We start from the raw sequence: 8,458 nt of genomic DNA on the forward strand, positions 1-8,458 counted from the left end.
CGCCAGCTTTGATCCATGGCCTGCAGCACGCAAAGTTCTTTGTTTGTCAGACGAATTATTTGGTCGAAACTACAGAGCAGTACAAAACAAGAGGACACACATGGTTAATGTTCTGGGTTTTCTTTATATACACAATACCGTTCAAAAGTTTGGGGTCACTTAGAAATGTCCTTGTTTTTGAAAGAAAAGCACATTTTTTGTCCATTAAAATAACATCAAATTGATCAGAAATACAGTGTAGACATTGCTAATGTTGAAAATGGCTATTGTAGCTGGAAACGCCAGATTTACAGAGGCCCATTATCAGCAACCATCACTCCTGTGTTCCAGTGGCACGTTGTGTTAGCTAATCCAAGTTTATCAGAGAGATTAAAGTAGATGTCACACGTCAAAATTTGATGGATGACCCTATGTGAACCTATGTGACCGCTATGTGAACCTAAGGGGCTGCCTGTCAGGACATCCTGATGGTTAGGTGGGGGTCTTTGGGTAAGGGTCCAGTTGTCAGGTCAACCGGTAATGATTTATGACCCAAGCCTGATTTATGACCCTATGTAATGATTTATGACCCTATGTCATGTAGAAGGGTGCATGCCAATATTTGGGTTTCAGGTCAGGACATCGTGGTGGTTAGGGGGGTAGGGTTGAGTAAGTGACCAGGTGTCAGGTCAACCTGTTTCTCACGGTTTGGGGGTGGTTAATGCCCCTTTCAAAGAGGCTGGCTTTGCAGAAGCCTTATAAAGCGCCTGAACAATACCTGTTTAAGCCTGTACATGATAACCCCCCTGAATATTAAACAAAAATGACACCTATGCCAATTTTAGGGATGTTATGCACGGCTTGTCATGAACCCAGTGACCAAAGCCTTGAAAAAGTTCTGTGTGAAGCTCCAGAATGTTTTAAAGGATTTTTGGGTACGAGTGAGGGCCACATGTCTTACATATTCCACCCGGAGGATTCTACGGTAAAGATATTCACAGACAGTGGACCCAAACCCCTTTATCCGGCAAAACCTGGGAGTTTTCCCCCGGCTCTGGGGATGAGAGAATGGCTAAACATCAGGCTGGCGCTTTGTAAAATTGAACAGGTCCTGAGTGGTACAAATGTGCCAGGATATGCGTTGGAAGAACAGGTCTGCGGCCGCAGTGATCTCAAGGCTCTAAGAATTGCTTCAATGGACTATAGCCCTGACAACAAAGTGACAATTTTAGCCTGTGACCTTTATGATAAGTCTAATGCTACAAAGTCTGTCAATTCTCCTGTAGCTTCCAGAGCACGCAAACATGTAAACTTTTTTATTCCTGTGTTTAGTTTTAAATGGGTGGATTATCCAATTTTCATAACCCTTATGAATAAGCTGGACATTCTCTTCCAAAATGGTGAACAGTTACAGCGCTGGGCGAGGCTTTCCTTGAGACAGAGTCAAGACCAAAAGGCCCGACGTCGGATCTACCCCTGGAGTGAAAACTTACCAAGTGTTGATGAACCTTGCAAGAGATCCCGGCATTTTGATGGCCAACTGGACACTGATAATGGGGGATGGTTGCATCAGATCCCTGGATCTGTAAGAAAGGCTGCGTAAAAGACCTTAATAATGTAAGGCTATAAAATGTATGTACTAAATATTTTGAATGAAATAAATGGTTTTAAAAGCAGAATCTCACCACGTCATGAACTCGTTAGTTTGTTCACTCTTAGCCCAAAAACTTGCGGAAAAAAGCCATGTGCGCGCGTATGTGCGTGCGTGTGCTGTAGTGGCTGTGTGTGTGTGTGTGTTTCAAAAACAGAAAAAGGGGGCGAGGTGTTTGTTAAAAAAATACCCTTGCATCTGCGCTCAAGGCTCTCTATGCATGGGGTCGTTTGAAACCAAGGTTTACACTATCTGGCAAAACAGATGCCTAAAAGTCATTCAGCCCAGCGATCTCGAGACCTCCCCACCCCAGCATCTAGATGCTAGCCCCCGGAGATTTTAGAATATCAAAAGATACCTAATGTTTAGACACCCCCCCCCAATACCCTATGTTTGAACCAAATGGCAGGTGTTTGAACCACATGCCTTAGGCTTCAAAGATAACTTTGAGGCGGTTTTAGCGCGAAAAAATACGACACCACTAGAGTCAGACGGCTACAAAAGCTAAGCAAAACAGGTCCCCCTGTTAGCCTCGTTTTAGCGCATTTACCCTACAGCATTCCCCCAGGAATAGTTATCGGACGGACCCCGTTAAAAAAGATAATCTGGGAAAAACCTCCTCATGGATATTTCTGAAGGTTAGTTCTTGAAATAAATATTTACATATGCTATATATTAGATTTGTTTGTTCTGGGGAATTGTTTGAAAACGTTGTATGTTATAGAAATATTAAACAGGCCTTAGGGCCCGGATTCTTAACGTATAAAATGTCAATATTAGCTAAAATGATTAGAGCTTTAGTATTATCTAATGTTTTTTTTTTTTTTAGATTCTCAAACCTTCACGCAGATTCTCCGAGATATAACTGAACTCGAACCGGCCGTAGGGTCTCCGGAACAAATTGCTTACATCCCAACGCCGACCCTGAATTGTAGTAAGTAAGATCCAAGAATTCCGTAAGAATATTTATACCTTAAAAAACAAAAAGTGTCGGCATCTTATATTAAAAGTTATTTTATGTGTTTACAGCGGAAATACATCCTAGAAGGGGTGCCATAGGGAGTCTACACGGTTTCTGTGAAGGATATGCCTACGAGACAATTTTGCCCTACTCCCAGGATGTATTTACACACAAGCCGCAAACAGAGACTTTAAACGGCAGGTCAACTCCCCTGAGCCAGGACCGTTGGGCGCCCCCTATTAAACACCAACGGACAATCAGTGCCCAGATCCACAGGTCTGCTTCACCCGAACAATACTACTGGGAGGGTATTCACGAGACAGCGTTACAAGGACAAGGTATGAATCAATTATCATTTATATATATATTTTATTTTTATGCCTGAATATATAAAATAATATGTTTAAACATGGCCTAATGCTGTTTTTTTTATTTTTTTATTTCAGGCTCACAAGCTACAGACCAGGCAGATGCTATAATTAGGGTTGCCCAAAGACATGTTCCCGAGTTCTCAGAGCTTCTTCAGAACAGCCCTCTTCAAAAAAGCCGAGGTATTTAATTAATGTATTGTTAATATATAGGCTTATATCTGAAATGTATTTTACATTTTTATCAAACATATTTTAGGGTTAATAACCTATTTTTCTGTATGTATTATTTTTAATGCAGACTCCTCGCCGGCTTATAAAGACATCCAAGAAGCTACACATCTAGATCCCGAGGAGGCGCCAAAGACCCCAGTCACCAGAACAGCGAAGCCTGATGATTTCAAAGTTTTAAATGACATTTCTGAGGTAGACGATTTGATGTTCTGTGAAGTGGCCAACCTTATTGAAGCGGCCAATTCTGGTGGGGCAACAGCCTCTTGTGAAATAGACCAAGCCGTGCTTTTCAAGGCTTTTACACAGGGTTTAAAATCACGAAAGGCTTTACTTCAACGTCGTATGGGTATTCTATTCGAACATCAATACAATCAGGATGTGTCATTCTGGCGTAGAGAGCTTCCCCGCATGTTAAACAACAGTAGGGTTAAAACAAGCAAATACCTCCGTTAAAAAACACATATGTAAAAAACACAAGCACACACATCCTTAAGTAGAGAAATGGCGCCCCCTATAGACCTAAGCGAGACAATTGAAACCCTCTTAGCGGAAATCCCTACAGAGCTCCAAGATATAATTAACCATATGAATGATTCTGGGCTAATTGACATAGGGGCTATAGATGAAAACCTATTATCCCAGATTCCCTCCGAACTCATTGAAATTATTACACGTATGAATGAGTCAGGGTCTGCCGATGAAAACAGGTTATCACAGATACCCGAATCAATCATATCTTTAATTACCCAGATGAACGAGAGCCCTAGGTTTAATTCTGCACCCCCTACACCTCTAAGCCATCCTTTAACACCCATGTTCGAAGAGTCTGAAACCCAATACGATGTTTTTGAACAGCTGAACAAATGTCTATCAAATCTGGAGCGGGAAGGTCTTGATCACAATGTACAGAACGAGAGCCCTAGGTTTAATTCTGCACCACCTACACCTCTAAGCCAGCCTTTAACACCCATGTCTGAAGAGTCTGAAACCCAATACGATGTTTTTGAACAGTTGGACAATTGTCTAGCAAATCAGGATGGGGATGGTCTTGATCGCAGTGAACATGTTTTGTATCGAAATAAATTCCACAATATTGAGGTTCGACAGTTTTTCAATTTCGCATGGGGGGGTCAGATTCGGGAATATGCTGTGTTTTACGTAATGCTTATGGACACTTTGAATGAACTGGTAGATAGAGTTAGAGCTTATAGCCAACCAAGGGATACCTTACAGTTGGAAATTTTTGGAGACAGTCTGCAGAGCCGTGTATCGCTTATTTTAAATAAGGGTGAAGCAGATCTTGAACAATTTGTTAACCTGCTAGAACGCCTTGTTCAGTCAAATTTAAACGTGCTAGCAGATAGGACCCTCGAACTTGTAGTACAATTAGTCCGGCCACCACAAGGGGGCGGCGGGCAGAGACGTAAACTCGATAGCCTGATGCAGTCCGAAATCATAAGCAATAAAAAGGCCTACCTCATAATCGTTCACAATCATGGTAATAAGCTATGCTTTGCCATAGGTTTGGCCCACTTACTCAGCCCAGGATGTACAGAGCGCGAAGCGTTACAGAAAGCTCAAGAGCTACAAAAGGCTGTGGGTTTAGGTATACAGGAGGCTGTGGCTTTCTCCGACATAGGCAAATTTGAAAACTTTCTGAATATCAAGATTGTGGTTTTGTACCACAGCAGGGCTAATGACGCTCTCTTGAAGTTCCAAAATATACAAGAACCACACCCTAAGACTATGTACTTTTATGTGCAAAATGAGCATTACTATGCCGTAACTAACATCACAGCATTTTTAGGCGCCCCATATGTCTGTCCAGCCTGTCATACCGGCTACACCCGCAAGGGGGGGCACTCGTGCCGTTATAACTGTTCAGTATGTCTGGATAAACAATGCCCTATGCATCCGCTAAACTTGACACCCTGTGAGGATTGTCACCGCACATGTCGTTCGGCCTACTGTTACGAAAAACACAAAACTGAAACATGGCACCCCAAGGCCTGTAAATCTGTAAGCAGTTGTGACATTAACAAGAAATGTCCAAAATGTCATTGCAATTACAACCTTAAAATAGACAGCCCTAAACCCCATGTTTGTGGTATTCTACATTGCCCAATCTGTAAAGGGCCCTTGAAAAGCAGAGACGCAGAACTTGTTCAAGAAGTACCACATGAGTGTTACATTCAGCCCTTGGCTGAAGATGAACATACAGAGAAATATGTTTTTTATGATTTTGAGACAAATCAGCAATCAGGGGTTCACTTGCCTATTTTTGTATCTACCATGACTTTCACCGGTGAAAAGTGGTCGGCCGAGGGGCCCGATTGCGCCCGACTCTTTCTAAAACATTTTAGAAAGGCCCAGTACAGAAACTTCACGTTTATAGCTCACAATGCGCGAGCCTATGACTCCTATCTGCTTCTGAACCCTTTGATACAGCAAGGCGTGGCGCCCAGTGTCATTGCTCAAGGGAGTAAAATCTTATGTTTTGTTGACCACGCCTTCAAACAGAGATACATTGACAGCTTAAGCTTCTTACCCATGAGATTGGCTCAAATGCCAGAGGCCTTGGGTTTTGAAAACTCGGTCAAAGGCTATTTCCCCCACTTCTTCACATCTGAGGAGAATCTACATTATATAGGAGCTTATCCAGCCCCCGAAATGTACGGTTGTGATCAAATGTCTCCCAAAGAGCGTGAGAAATTCATGACGTGGTACGAGACAGTAAGACATGGAACTTTTGATTTTCATAAAGAGATGGAATCATACTGTGACAATGACGTGGTTATACTACGTGAAGGATGCCTCAGATTCAGAGAAGAGGTAATCAAAGATGCAGGCATTGACCCCTGGAGCTGTACAACTATTGCATCCGCGTGCATGAAAACCTATCGTACACACTATCTAACTCCAGCATCTATAGCTATCCCATCGCCAGACAACTACCGACGACAATTCAAGGCCTACTCTAGTGGTTCCATTCAATGGTTGGAGTACCTCGCCCAGGATAAAAATGTTTTTATCCAACATGCTTTGAATCGGGGGGAGAAGGCTTTTGGGCCTTACCATGTCGATGGATACACACAGATTGACGGTGTTGAGACAGTGTATGAGTACAACGGTTGTTTCTTCCACGGTTGTAAATTATGCTTTGTCCCCCAGGCCATGTGTGTCCTAACCCAAAAGACTTTTGGGGAAATGTACCAAGAGTTTCAAGACAAACTGAATTCTTTAAAGGCTACTTACGGGTTAAAAGTTGTGGTTTTGTGGGAACACGAATGGACAGCCCTGAAAAAGGCGGATCCTCATGTTCAGGCCTTCCTTACCCAATATGACCCTCCAGAGCCCCTGGAACCGAGACAGGCCTTGTTTGGAGGCAGGACCAATGCTTTGACATTGCGTTATGTAGCTCAACCCGACGAGACAATAGGCTATGTAGATTTTACATCCCTATATCCTCATGTAATGAGTTCCTCATGCTATCCTATAGGACATCCTGAAATTATTCACAGCGACTTTGACATACCTCAAAATTATTTTGGTTTAATCAAAGCGACTGTCTACCCTCCTAGGGGTCTGTTTATACCTGTGCTGCCTTACAAGGGGTCTAAAGGAAAACTTTTCTTTCCCCTTTGTCGCACATGCTGTGAACACAACAACCAGGAAAACCCATGTGATCACTCAGATCAAGAAAGAGCCCTGACCGGTGTATGGGTCACCGTTGAATTCTCTAAGGCTTTGGAGAAGGGGTATCGTGTGGCCAAAATCTTTGAAGTGTGGAACTTTTCCAGGAAATCAGACACACTTTTTAAAGAGTACATCAAGACCTTCTTGAGATGCAAGCAGATGGCTTCAGGCTATCCAGCATCGGTCACAGATCAAGAGAGTAAAGAGAAGTACATTCAAGACTACCATGACAGAGAAGGCATACTTCTTGACCCTGACAGAATACAGGTCAACAAAACCAAAAGAAATGTTTCGAAATTGTACTTGAACTCCCTTTGGGGGAAGTTAGCGCAGAGAAGCAATATGCTAACAACTTCGATCATTAAAGACCCGGAAGAATTTTTGGAATTTGTTTTTTCGGACCAATACGAAATTTCACATTTTTCATTCTTGAGTCAAGACATTGCCTTGGTGCAATGGCGGCGCAACCCAAAGTGGGTTCTACCCCCAGGTAATGTAAATGTGTTTCTTGCAGCATTTACCACAGCCTATGGCCGACTTGAACTGTACACCCTCATGGAACAGCTTCAGCGGCGGGTTCTTTACCACGACACAGACTCTGTGGTCTATGTAAGCAAGCCGGGGGATTGGAACCCCCCACTTAGCAACTATCTTGGGGGTTTAACTAGTGAACTCGCCGAGGGTGACCATATCACAGAATGGTCCTCATGTGGGCCCAAAAGCTATGCTTTTAGGACTAAAGACAATCACGTGGTGTTGAAAGCCAAAGGCGTGACTCAAAACTACGAAAATGCCCCGCGTGTAAACTTGGAATCAATCACGCGCTTGGTTGAGGGGTTCGTAAATGACAAGAATAGTGACTTGGAGATTTTGACCTCCTACAACAAAATAGTGAGGGATAAAAAGGGGTTCCATCTAAGAAACGCCCCACTCACTAAAAGATTCAGGGTAGTCTATGACAAGAGACGGCTATTGCCTGACGGTACCACATTGCCCTTTGGCTACTGACTTATGCTACAAGCCCCAGTGTGTCTTAAAGCTTAAGATATAATGACGGCTGTCGAGGATTTTGACCCCCGTTTAAAACTGCCCTTTTCGGCCTTAATTGCAGGCCCATCAAACAGTGGTAAAACTTTTTTTGTAAAAAGTATTTTAGAGAATTCTGAACATGTGTTATCTCAAAAGCCTGACAATATTGTATGGTGTTATTCATGTTACCAACCTCTGTATGATGAATTATTGAAGACAATAAAAATCAAGTTTGTTGAAGGAATACCCGAATCTCTGTCTGATGATGAACTTCTCCCCCCACATAAATATAATCTGCTGGTTTTGGACGATATGCTATTTGCTGGTAGCGAACACCCCGAAATTGCACGAGCTTTTACCCAATATACTCATCATAGAAACCTGTCCGTGCTTTACTTGGTCCAGAATGTGTTTCACCAAGGTAAAAATAGTCGGACCATTAGCTTGAATGCCAACTACATGGTATTGTTTAAAAATCCTAGAGACAAACTGCAAATTAGCACTCTAGCTCAGCAGATGTACCCTGGACGGAAATCATAC

The 8,458-nt window shown here is 42.8% G+C and overlaps 1 long non-coding RNA gene across 1 annotated transcript; it reads left to right on the top strand.

Moving 5' to 3' along the window:
• Positions 1-2,886: 2,886 nt before the first annotated feature.
• Positions 2,887-3,349, top strand: LOC120066522. The gene is made up of 3 exons (XR_005478777.1): positions 2,887-2,929; positions 3,038-3,142; positions 3,261-3,349. It is a non-coding gene; the product is annotated as an uncharacterized LOC120066522 (long non-coding RNA).
• Positions 3,350-8,458: the final 5,109 nt, after the last annotated feature.

The sequence above is a fragment of the Salvelinus namaycush genome, chromosome 21 (assembly GCF_016432855.1).
Source record: "Salvelinus namaycush isolate Seneca chromosome 21, SaNama_1.0, whole genome shotgun sequence".
NCBI classification, from domain to species: Eukaryota; Metazoa; Chordata; class Actinopteri; order Salmoniformes; family Salmonidae; genus Salvelinus; species Salvelinus namaycush.